At 46.7% G+C, this 12,598-nt stretch overlaps 1 protein-coding gene across 18 annotated transcripts in view; it reads left to right on the top strand.

Moving 5' to 3' along the window:
- Nucleotides 1-12,598, top strand: part of EFCAB11 (EF-hand calcium binding domain 11) — a 171,481-nt gene that overhangs the window by 5,523 nt on the left and 153,360 nt on the right. The gene's annotated exons all lie outside the window — the stretch shown is intronic.

Genomic DNA, 12,598 nt, shown 5'->3' with positions numbered 1-12,598 from the left:
ATTTAGACACTCATGAAAGTAAAACAAAGAACAAATATAGAGACTGTAAAGCATTACGTTAAAGCAAATCTTTGCTTTGTTTCCGTTACCCCCAAAACAAGAGGTTTGGTTCTTTTAGTTTTGATGGATCAGTGTATTCATAAGTATGTTTATTATCAGAGGATTTTCAGCCATGGAGAAGCCTCAGGACAGAGTGGTGCGTCTAACTGGAACATCCCACGGATGATCTGGGTTTTCTGAGCAGCTGAGTGAACAGAAGTGGCACTTACTGAAATGGAAAGACTAGAGGAAAAGATTTAAGGTTTGGAGACAGCAAGAGTTCAATTTTGAGTTTGAAGGGTTTTGCTCAAGGACATCAAGGCAGTCGGGCTGTATGAGTTTAGAATTCAGAGCAGAACTCTAGGCTGCAGAGATGTTTGGGAGGCTTTGGCATGTGGGTGGTTTTAAAGCCGTGGGAATGAACGAGACCCCCTGCGGGAGAGTGTGGACGGAGAGCCATAGGAATGGTAACCACCAGAAGTCAGGGAGGGGATGAAGAGAGGGCAAAGGAGACTTGGGAGGGGCAGAGGGCCCAGAGGAAAATCAAGAGTGATCAGAAACCAGTAGAAGTGGGTATTTCAGGGAGGAGGTGTGGTCAGCACTGTTCAGCGCTGTTGAAAGGTCAGGTAGCAAAAGGACTGAAAAGGACCCATGGAGCTGGCACCCTGGGCGCGCTGCGTGATTTTAGCAAGAGCCGTGTCAGCGCTTGCTGGGGACAGAGGCCGGGCCGCAGTGGTTGGAAGGTAAACAGGAAGTGAGAAAGCGACAGTGTGAGTAGGTTAGTCTTCCAGGAGGTCCAGCATCTGTGGATCAAGAGCCCTTTGCTTTGCATCGTTTGCCTTTGTTTGGAACATGAAGCTGTTTCTCAGCTCAGCCGGGTGACTGAGTGAAGAGGCAAAAGGCGGAGGAGAGAGATGACCCTATTGTTTGAGGTGGTAGGGTCCACAGCACGCAGAGTTGGCTTTTCAACAATTACAATTTAAGACTTACGAAAAGTTGCAAAATAAAAATAGTGCAGAGCATAGGCGTGTACCCTTTAGCCAGATTCACTTTACCCCATCTCCCTTCTCATCAGCGCTCTCTGCCTCGCCTCCATCGTCTCGCTGAGCTTCCGTAGCCTCGGCTGTCTTTACCGCCTATGTACTAGGGTCGGCGTGACTTGGAGACCGAACGACAGCAACCGGCTGCATCCCAGTGGTGCCGCTCGCTCTATGTCCTTCAGAGCATCTTCCCTCATCTCACACAGGAGTTAGTTCTTGGTACCATGTCTCTTTAGCCTCTTTTAAGCCAGGACATTTCTGTAGACTGTTTTTTTTTGCCTTTTTACACCATTGATTTTTTTGAGGAAATAGCCCACTCTTCGTTGTTTTGTGTTTTAGGAATAGCCCTCCTCTTGCGTTTGCCTGGCATGCTTCTGTCATTCGGTCGAGCTGTTGTGTCCTCAGACAGAATCGTGTTCGGGTGATCTGTCCTTCCCAGGGCACCACGTCTTGAGACGGCAGATGTCTGTCTGTCTGTCTCTTGTAGCTGATGTTAATTTTCTCACCGGTCAAGATGTTGTCCAGTTTCTCCATTGTATTATTTCTCTTGATATTTTCTTCCCTTGCCACTCATCAGCAGCCTGTGCAGAGACGTGTTTGATGTTGCAAATATTGTGCTTCTCATCATCATCTCCCCCTGGATCTGGTACCCATTTATGATTCTTGTCTGATCCAGTTTCTGCCATATGGTTGCAAAGTAATGGTTTTCTAATCCCAGGCCTTCTTTCAGTTAGCCCCTGGCATTTTTACTATAAGCAAGAGACTTCCCATCTTCCTGATTGATCAATCTAGCTCTTTTATCACTACGGACTCATGAATTTGTATGCTTTCAATGATTTATAATTCATTCCTATACTTAATTGGGCTTTCCAGGTGGTGCTAGTGGTCAAGAATCTGCCTGCCAAGGCAGGGGACACAAGAGAGGCAGATTTGATCCCTGGGTCAGGAAGATGCCCCGGAGGAGGACATGGCAACCCGCTCCAGTGTTCTTGCCTGGAGACTCCCGTGCACAGAGGAGCCTGGTGGGCAACAGTCTGTGGTGTCGCGAAGAGTCGGACACGGCTGATCGGCTGAGCACACTACGCTCGATTATCTTAGTGCTCAGCTTGTCGGAGATTGGCCATTGCCTGCCTCCTTGAGTTGGCTCCTGTGTCCTTCTGACTATATTTTTCTTTCTTTTTAAAAATATTTTTATTTATAAATTTTGGATATACAGAAGAGTTTAGTAGATTATTTTTTGGATACAAGTTTGGTATCCCATGGGCTTCCCTGGTGGCTCAGACAGTAAAGAATCTGCCTGTAAATGCGGGAGACTTGGGTTCAATCCCTGGGTCAGGAAAATCCCCTGGAGGAGGGCATGCAACCCACTCCAGTGTTCTTGCCTGGAGAATCCCATGGACAGAGGAGCCTGGTGGGCTACAGTCCTTGAGATCGCAAAGAGTCGAACACAACTGAGCAAATAACACTTCCACTTTTAACTTTGGTATCACATATTGAACATGACTTTGTGAACAATACTGCCTTTAGGAGAAGGTGTTTTTGCCTTTTTTTTTTTTTTTTTTTTTTTTTGCCTTTTTGCAACATTGATGTTTTTGAGGAGATAGTGAGTGCCATCTCCTCAAAGTGCTAGGACCAAGTGCCAGGACCACTGGGGAGGCCCCTGAAGGTTTCTCTTGACTGTGAGTGCTCCGATATCTCTCCACTCTTCACTGTTTCGTTTATTTTATTTTTTTTATAATCCCTAACTTGATGGAATTTCCCCAGGTTTTAAATTTCTTATTAAAATTTTTCACACTGTCAAAACATTCAAAGATTGTTTCTTTGCTGTTCAATTTAGATTGTAGGTTTTTGGTGAGACCTTCTCTATGTATTTTTTCTGCATTTCTATGTGAACCTTCTAGTCTAGAAAGAGTTCTGTCTTCTGGCAGAAGGATTTCTCGCATGCCTTGCACTGTTCGGGTTTCTCTCCTTTGGGCGTCCTCTGGGAGTGAGTGAGTGATTCTGTCTGGATGCAGGCCTCCCTCTGCTCTTGTTTATGTGGTGTTTCTGCATAAATACATGTAGCTTGCCAAAGGCACTCTCACATTCACTGTTCCCATAGAGTTTCTCGTGTGGGTCCTTTGATTCCTAATTAGAGATTTGACTTCACGAAGGAGGTTTTCTTTCCTTAACCAGTTATCTGATGTACAAATAGGTATTATTCTGGAAGAAAGGCGGCCCATGTTCTTTACAGGTGTGGCGAGCTCTCTGATGTAAAGGTTGACCTCTGAAAATACCTCCCGCATTCTGTATCCTAAGACTCCCCCTGCGTGTATTATCTCATGTTTGGTGAGACATGCCTTATACACGTGTGTCACATTCCTATGGTTTCTCTGTGGTGATTTGCTGTCCATTGAAGTGTAAATTCTGGCAGAGGGTTTTTCCACCTTTACTGCGTTCTAAAGGTTTCTCTCTTTTTAAAAAAATGTCTATTTATTTGGCTGCCCCAGGTTTTAGCTGCGGCAAGGGAGGTCTTCAGTCTTCAGTTGTGGCATGCAGGATCTTTAGTTGCAACCCACGGGATCTAGTTCCCTCATCAGGGATTGAACCCTGGCTTCTCCCACTGTGACCATGGAGTCTTAGCCACTGGACCACTGGGGAGGCCCCTGAAGGTTTCTCTTGAGTGTGAGTGCTCTGATATGATGTGAGGATTGGTCTGTGGCAGAAGGGTCTTCCAGGCATGCTCTTAGTAGTCTCCTCTGCTGTACTTTCTCTTTTTCTGACGTTTGAGAGAGCACTGGCGTGTGGCTGGAGACTTTGTAAATTTCATGAACATTTTCTCCCCTCCCCGAGTTCTCTATGCTTAGTTATTCAGTCTTGTCCTATTCTTTGCGACCCCCTGGACTGTAGCCCACCAGGCTCCTCTGTCCATGGGGATTCTCCAGGCAAGGGCACTGGTGTGGGTTGCCATGCCCTTCTCCAGGGGATCTTCCGCACCCAGGGATTGAACCCAGGTCTCCGGCTTTGCAGGAAGATTCTTTACCGTTTGAGCTGCAAGGGAAGCCGCCCCCCATCCAAGTTCTCTAATGCTTGGCTTTGCACCTCCTGCAGAGACAGTTCTCACGTTTGCAGTCATGGAGCTTCCTTTTGATGCTAGGCCTGATGTGCATTAAAGCTTTACGGTTTGGACAGGCGTCCTCTGCAGGCACTACCTTCACATGGCCTCTCCTGAAGCCCAGTTCGCTTATGGATAATGAAGAGCACCTTACTATGGGACATTTTCTCAAACTCATATGGCCTGAGGGTTGCTGCAGAACTGGAGGCTCTCATCCTGAGAGTAGGCTTCCCTGTGAGGGCTTTCCGACTTTGGTGATGTGCCCCCAGAGCTGCTCTCATATGCATGGCCCTCGCATTTATTATCAGGAATATTACAGCTGCTCTCACAGCCACTTCTCCATCAGATCGTTAGGATGCTTTCTGTTGCAGCATCTTTTCCGAAGAATCAATTTTTAAATATATTTCAGAAAGTTATAAGGCTATGGTTTTTCCAGTAGTCATGTATGGATGTGAGAGTTGGAGTATAAAGAAAGCTGAGCGCCAAAGAATTGACGCTTTTGAACTATAGTGTTGGAGAAGACTCCTGAGAGTCCCTTGGACTGCAAGGAGATCCAACCAGTCCATCCTAAAGGAGATCAGTCCTGGGTGTTCATTGGAAGGACTGATGTTGAAGCTGAAACTCCAATAATTTGGCCACCTGATGTGAAGAACTGACTCATTTGAAAAGACCCTGATGCTGGGAAAGATTGAAAGCTGAAGGAGAAGGGGACGACAGAGGATGGGATGGTTGGATGGCATCACTGACTCAATGGATTTGGGTTTGGGTGAACTCCGGGAGTTGGTGATGGACAGGGAGGCCTGGCGTGCTGCGGTCCATGGGGTTGCAAAGAGTCGGACACAACTGAGCAACTGAACTGAACTGGACAGAACATTGCAAAGTAAATTAGCCGTCAGAGAAATTCAGGGCAAGGCAGGGTTGGAGGAGTGAGGTCCGAGTATAGGTGCTCAGCGCCTCGCTCCAGAATCGCTGTGGAGGGCTCTCCTTCGTCTGCAGGGTTCCTGGCTCCCCCTTCCTCTCTGGTCCTGATGTCAAAGGCAAATTAACCTTCTCAAAGCACCGCTTTCTTCTTGAGTGGAGGAGTAGACTTACAGCCAGGATACTAACTTTCCAACCAGCTTCAGTTCATGTCCCCTTGAAAGGGGACACTCCAGAGCACAGACATCCTTGGCAAAGTAAAACAGCCAGCCTCACAAGAAGTCACTGCCGAACTCTGAGTGCTGCTAACATAACGGTGTTTCATTAGAACTGTTCGGTCCTGAAGCAATTCCAGACCATCAACTCCTTCTTTTCTCCCTTTCAGTGACTTGAGTCACATTTAATGTTATTTATTTTTAAAAAACATTTATTTGACTATGTTGGATCTTAGTCTCGGCACACAAGATCTTTGATCTTTGTTGTGACACGCAGGCTGTTTTTTTAGTTGTGGCATCTGAGGTCTTTGGTTGTGGCACTTGGGACCTAGTTCCCTGGCAAGGGATCGAACACGGGCACCCTACATTGGGAGCATGCAGCCATAGCCACTGGACCACCAGGGAAGTCCCTAACTTTATTTTTTTTTACAGGAAAAGTTTATACACAGATTCTTTTACCAAATATATTATCTCTCTCCTTAATGTTTTGATCTTAAAAAACTGAAATGTTGACCTTGGTTTTCTGGGAGCTATTTATTCAGATAATCAACTTTCCAAAGTTGTTCTCTGCTGCTGCTATTTAGGCAGTAAGTTGTGTCCAATTCTTTGTGACCCCGTGGACTATAGCCCACCAGGCTCTTCAGTCTGTGGGATTTCCCCAGGCAAGACTACCAGAGTGGATTGCCATTTCCAGCTCCAGGGGATCTTCCTGACCCGGGGGTTGACCCACATCTGTGTCTCCTGCACTGCAGGTGGATTCCCTCCCCGCTGAGCCATCAGCAAGTCCCTCTGGGTAGCTGTGACTTGGGCATTCTCCCACTCGGGGTAGCTCTCCTTACATCTAGAAAAGGCCGTGCCAGATCTCCAACATGCCGCCCCACACGAGCGCCTGTTGCTGCCCAGCCTCCTGCGGGAGGTCCAGAGTCACGTCCTGGGTTGAACCCAGCTGGGCAGAGCCCTGACGATGTACACGCTGCCAGCAGTACCCAACCTTCCCACCCAAACTCTGCGTCCCTAGGTCTCTGTTATAAAAGGTGGGCCATCTCTATAGAGGCTCCTTGTGAAAATTAGGACGAGTGAAAAGTGTAGACAAAGCCGTTGGAAGAGTAGGCTATCTCAAGGAAAGTCACGCTGGGAGAATTTGAGGGCAGCCAGAATGAACAGCAAAAAGGCGCTAATGACATTTTTAATGCTTATAATCTACCAAAGCAAGTGAGTATCAGTAAAAACTGTTTAGGCCCCAAGAACAAGAAGTTATAGAATAGTAACAGGAGGGAAAATCAAGCCACGTGTTTAAGGAAGCAAGAGATCAGTGTTGGTGTTGGTCCTAGTACACACTGCGTGTGTGTGTGTGTGCTCAGTCACTTCAGTCGTGTCTGACTCTTTGTGACCCTGTGGACTAGCCCGCCCGGCTCCTCTGTCCGTGGGGTCCTCCAGGCAAGAACCCTGAGGGGGGGGTTGCCATTTCCTCCTCCAGGGGGTCTTCGTGACCCAGGGATCAAACGCATGAATCTGGTGTCTCCTGCATTGGCAGGCGGATTCTTCTACCACGGAGCCACCTGGTATTGCAACGTCATTTTAGAGGGTATTATTTCTGTTCTCTAAGAGTATAGAACATTTCACATCTTCTCTAACTATAGAAAATGAAAGAAGTTTGCATCTAGAAGAGCCTAGAAAATGGTCATATGTTCCCTTTTTTCAAATGAGTAGACTGAACTCCAGGGAGTAATAAAAAATCTTAATCCTGGCATTTGGTGGTTCTTTATTGGTTTATGAAATACTTTTCCATGTGTTACAGTATTTATTGTTATTACAGATAATAATTATAGCTTTGATTCCTTGAACATTTACCCTGTGCAGATGCTGTGATGAGTATTATGCAGGGATTGTTAATGTTAACACAGCTCTATGTTAGGATTCCCTGGTGGCTCAGCTGGTAAAGAATCTGCTTGCAATGCTGGAGACCTGGGTTTGATCCCGGGGTTGGGAAGATCCACTGGAGAAGGGAAAGGCCACCCACTCCAGTATTCTGGCCTAGAGAAGTCCAGAGACTGTACAGACCATGGGGTCGCAAAGAGTGGGACATGATGGAGCCACTTTCACTTTCATGTCAGGATTTTCTCGTTTTATAAGTTAAAACAGTCCTGAAGCTTACAGAGGTTAAGTAATCTGCACAGGCGGTACAGCTAGCTAGCACGTAGCAGGCCACAGTAGTGTAATCTCTAAGCTTACCCTCACAACCGCTTGATAATGGGTGATGTTAATAGTGCCATGGGTCACATCAGCCCTTGTGATGGAGCCGAGGCCAGTCTTCACTGTCCTAGGAACCCAGTGAGTCGACATCAGGAGTGGGTCAGCACACAGAAGACAAGCCACGAGGTTCTGTGCCGTCGCTGGAGGTCGATGTTAGATTTGCTCCTGAGCATCCAGAGCAAAAAGGGAGTCACAGCCAAGTCTGCGATGAGCAGCCACACCAGAGAAGCTCCTTCTCCAGAGAGACGTGGTCTTCCCTGACGTAGGGCATGTCCCCCACGATGTCTCAGAGAGAAGAGACCAATGAGCAAACATTGATATCTGCAAACAGTTTGGGAAACACAGTCGCAAACTGTGTAAAGTTTCTTGAACTTTCTTCATTGTATGCGTGCTCAGTCGCTTCAGTTGGGTCCAACTCTTTGCGACCCTATGGACGATGGCCTGCCAGGCTCCTCTGTTCAAAGGACTCTCCAGGCGAGAACACTGGAGTGGGTTTCCATGCCCTCCCCCAGGGGATCTTCCCGACCCAGGGATCCGTCCCATGTCCCTTGTGTCTCCTGCGTTGGCAGGTGGGTTCTTTACCACTAAACACTGTAAAGAAACACTGTAAAGACAGTGAAGACTGGCCTCAGCTCCATCACAAGGGCTAATGTGACCCATGGCACTATTAACATCACCCATTATCAAGCGGTTGTGAGGTAAAGCGCCCCCTGGGCAGCCCTTCTTTAGCGTAGGCCAGTGATTTAATGCCGCGTGTGTCTAGGCAGTTCTGGGAAGGGCAAGGCCACGGGTGATTTCAGGGGGTTTGACTTCATTGTGGGATGATTGTAGAGCACCTTGAATAACAACAGCCAAGACTATGAGACTTTGGCTTAGTCTGCCCAGTGGACGTTGCCCCACTGAATCCACAAACAGCTGTCTGTGCGGTTTAATCCCATATGGTTGGGGAGGAAAATCAAAACAGAACATCAGAATTTTGTTTCGGCTGGGTGATTAGATCATGCTTTATCTCCCCCTCCCCTACTTTCTTTCTGTTTTCTTATATGGTTTCCCTTTCAAAACAAGGAGCACATTTTACTTTCATACTTAACAGGGAAAAAAGCTTTCTAGGAGCTTACTTTTAATCTTCAACTTTAAACGATGGAAAAATCGAAGAAATTGATTCATCACGATGGTGATTATGGACTGTTTGGCTCAGTCATGCTATCCAGGATCAGTTTAATTGAAAAATAATTTGTGTATGGTGAGGTTAATGACTTTTGTTTGTTGCTATCTCACCTGAGTTGTTTTGAGCAAGATCATTGACTATGAAAAGTATCTTTTCCTAAATTTAAATGTCCATTTTTTAGTCTTTTATATTATGTTGTAAACACGTTTGTGTGTCTGTTTTGTGTATATTTTGTTGTTTTGGGCTTCTCCCTGAGGAACTGAGGCCACAGTATAGCAGATGTAGCTGGCGTCTGACTTCAGATTTCAGTTCACTTTGCTCTTTTCTGTTGTTAGGAAACGCATGCGCCGTGTGGTGGTGGTTTAGGCGCTCAGTCGTGTCCAGTTCTTTGTGACCCTGACAGGCTCCTCTGTCCATGGAGTTCTCCAGGCTGGAACACTGGAGTGGGTTGCCATTTCCTTCTCCAGGGATCTTCCTGACCCAGGACTCAAAGCTGGGCCTCCTGCATTGCAGCAGGTTCTTTGCTGACTAAGCTATGCACATTATACTTACCGTGAAATCCTAGGACCATTTTGTTGTTGTTGTTTGTTTTTTGGCTAGCCTCGAGGCATTTGGGATCTTACTTTCCGGATCAGGGATTGAACCCACACCCCCTGTGTTGGAAGTGTGGAGTCTTAACCACTGGTTGTTGTTCTTCAGTCGCTCAGTTGGGTCTGACTCTTTGCGACCCCATAGACTGCAGCACTCCAGGCTTCCCTGTCCCTCACCATCTCCCGGAGTTTGCCCAAGTTCATGTCCATTGAATTGGTGATGCCATCCAGCCATCTCATTCTCTATCTTCCCCTTCTCCTCCTACCTTCAATCTTTCCCAGCATCAGGGTCTTTTCCAATGAGTCAGCTCTTCACATCAGGTGGCCAAAGTATTGGAGCTTCAGCTTCAGTATCAGTCATTCCAAATAATATTCAGGGTTGATTTCCTTTAAGATTGACTGGTTTGATCTCCTTGCAGCCCAAGGGACTCTCAAGAATCTTCTCCGATACCACAGTTCAAAAGCATCAATTCTTTAGCACTCTACCTTCTTTATTGTCCAGCTCTTATCCACTGGACTGCCAGGGAAATCCCCTCTAGGACCATTTGTTTTATGGTATCATCCACAGATATGCACCCCTAATTAATGTATTTAATTCCCCATTTAAAGAGGCTAAGTTTCCTTGTAAGGGTAGAAAAGAATTGAGAGTCACAGACACTGACCTAAAGACGTGTTTTAAAAATGTAATATCATCAGTTCAGTCACTCAGTCATTTCTGACTCTTTGCAACCCCATGGACTGCAGCACACCAGGCTTCCCTGTCCATTACCAACTCCTGGAGCTTGCTTAAATGCACGTCCATTGAGTCAGTGATGCCATCCAACAATCTCATCCTTTGTCATCCCCTTCTCCTCATGCCTTCAATCTTTCCCAGCACCAGGGTCTTTTTTAGTGAGTGAGTTCTTCACATCAGGTGGTGGCCAAAGTATTGGAATTTCAGCTTCAGCATCAGTCCTTCCAATGAATAAGGACTGATTTCCTTTAGGATTGACTGGTTGATTCTCCTTGCAGTCCAAGGGACTCTCAAGAGTCTTCTCTAACACCACAGCTCAAAAGCATCATTTCTTCAGCACTCAGCTTTCTTTATAGTCCAACTCTCACATCCATACATGACTACTGGAAAATCCATAGCCTTGATTAGATTAGATGGACCTTTGTTGCCAAAGTAATGTCTCTGCTTTTTAATATGCTGTCTAGGATGGTCATAGCTTTTCTTCCAAGTAATATGTCATAGGGAAGATGAAAGAAGTATTGTCATTTTCGTTACGGCCAGATGTCACATGAGCACTATAGACAAGAAGACCTCTAAGAGAACGAGAGGTCGTTTGAAGAGAGAGAACAAGAGGTCATTCGAGAGGTCTCTTGGAAGAGAGCGCCCCTCGCTTCCTGCCCGAGGTGTGGGCCTGAGCTGGATGTGGAAGGCTGGTGCAGTGTGAGAAGGTGGAGAAGCACAGAGAACAGGTGGCATGCATGACGGCAGATGGCGGCGTCCAGCTTGTCCTCCAGCTCCTGGCGGCCCTGTGCTCTGCTGGTGCCAGTGTGCATGCAGACCTCAGTGTCAGTTTAGACTGAAACCTGCACCGTCTGTTCCCACACCAACGTTGCCTGTCTTGTCTCTACACTGTGCCCAGGTGTTCGTTAGTGGTGGAGAGGAGGGGCTTTGTCACTCACTCTCCATTGCTAGCAATGGAAAGGCCAGGTCCACACTCCTTCTCTGGAGGGGCTCTTTCTGCACGCCAGCCCTGTGGAGTTTCTCCCACAGACCCCCCTACCCCATGTGTCCCTCTTCTTTCAGATCCCTGCCCCTCATTTTACAGCACCCCTCTTCCCTGCGCCCCTTTCCAATTTCATACCCAAGGTCTGTAGAGTCAAAGCTATGGTTTTTCTAGTAGTCATGTACAGATGTGAGAGTTCGGCCATAAAGAAAGCTGAGCGCCAAAGAACTGATGCTTTTAAACTGTGGTATTGGAGAAGACTCTTGAGAGTCCCTTGGACTGCAAGGAGATCCAATTGGTCCATCCGAAAGGAAATCAGTCCTGAATATTCATTGGAAGGACTGATGCTGAAGCTGAACCTCCAATACTTTACCACCTGATGTGAAGAACTGACTGATTGGAAAAGACCCTGATGCTGGGAAAGATTGAAGGCAGGAGGAGAAGGGGACGACAGAGGATGAGATGGCTGGATGGCATCACTGACTTAATGGACCTGAGTTTGAGTAAACTCTGGGAGTTGGTGACGGACAGGGAGGCCTGGCGTGCTGCGATTCATGGGGTCAGAGTTGGAAAGGACTTGGCGACTGAACAGGAGCAACAGCAGAGCACTCTCAGCTGTCATTCTGTTGAAATCCAGTCCCGCTGGAAACAGAATCCACCCTCCTTGGAACATTTAACATGCCGCACCAGCATGGAGTACGGTGCGTACCTGTGAATGAGTGGTGTTCAGCGTGAGTCACCCTGGTGGAAGCTGGGCATTGGGAAGGGGGAAATTTAAGGACCAGTTTGCCTGGAAGGAATAATGAAGCTTTAAATTCCAGAATAAGGTATCAGGACTTGGCAGTATTAATGCTGAGGAAGCTTTGAAGGTTTATGAGCAGGAGATGTACTTAATAAAACAGGTTGTGATTCCTGTCCACGTCTGATAGAAATAAGGTCTTATTAGTTCAGATTTCTCCATTCTGCTGTAAGCTGTTTTCACTCTTCCTCTTCGTTTTCCTCCCAATGATATAGTAAAACTTGATTTCTTCCATTAAGATAGACTTTTCTCTTCATTCCCCTACTCTTAAGCATGTGGATGGAAGAAAATCTCAGTCCTCTGAATTTCCTTTCCCATCCGACTGTGGCTGCTCGCCGCTGTTGATGCCGTGAAAGCCCTTCTGTCCTTACAATGCTTTTATGTCAACACGTTTTATCCTTTCCCCACCCCCTCCCCACCCCCACCGCATGTCCGCCCAAAATCATAACCTGATTTTATTTCTCAAACTAAAAAGGCTTGCATTATACCTTTTAAAAGTCCACTTAATCCTTTTAAGCCCTCATTTTTAGGCATTTTCAGTCCCCGGAAAAAAATTAATATATGACTCGATGAATGGGAGCCCTACCTTTTCTACTAAATCTCGGACCAGACCTCCAGTCTAAATAACTTGGCATTTCTGTCATTCTCTCCTTCCTCTCCTGGGTTTAAGCTTGCTGTGATAGCCAAAAACGAGATGACTCCGTTTTTAAGAGGGTTTCTTTCTGCATGCTGACCCTGAAACTTAGAACTGTGAGCCACAAAAAAAA

Source organism: Bubalus kerabau, chromosome 10, assembly GCF_029407905.1.
Source record: "Bubalus kerabau isolate K-KA32 ecotype Philippines breed swamp buffalo chromosome 10, PCC_UOA_SB_1v2, whole genome shotgun sequence".
Taxonomy (NCBI): Eukaryota; Metazoa; Chordata; class Mammalia; order Artiodactyla; family Bovidae; genus Bubalus; species Bubalus kerabau.
The sequence above is the reverse complement of the archived record's forward strand: the minus strand, read 5'-3'. Positions and strand labels throughout refer to the sequence as shown.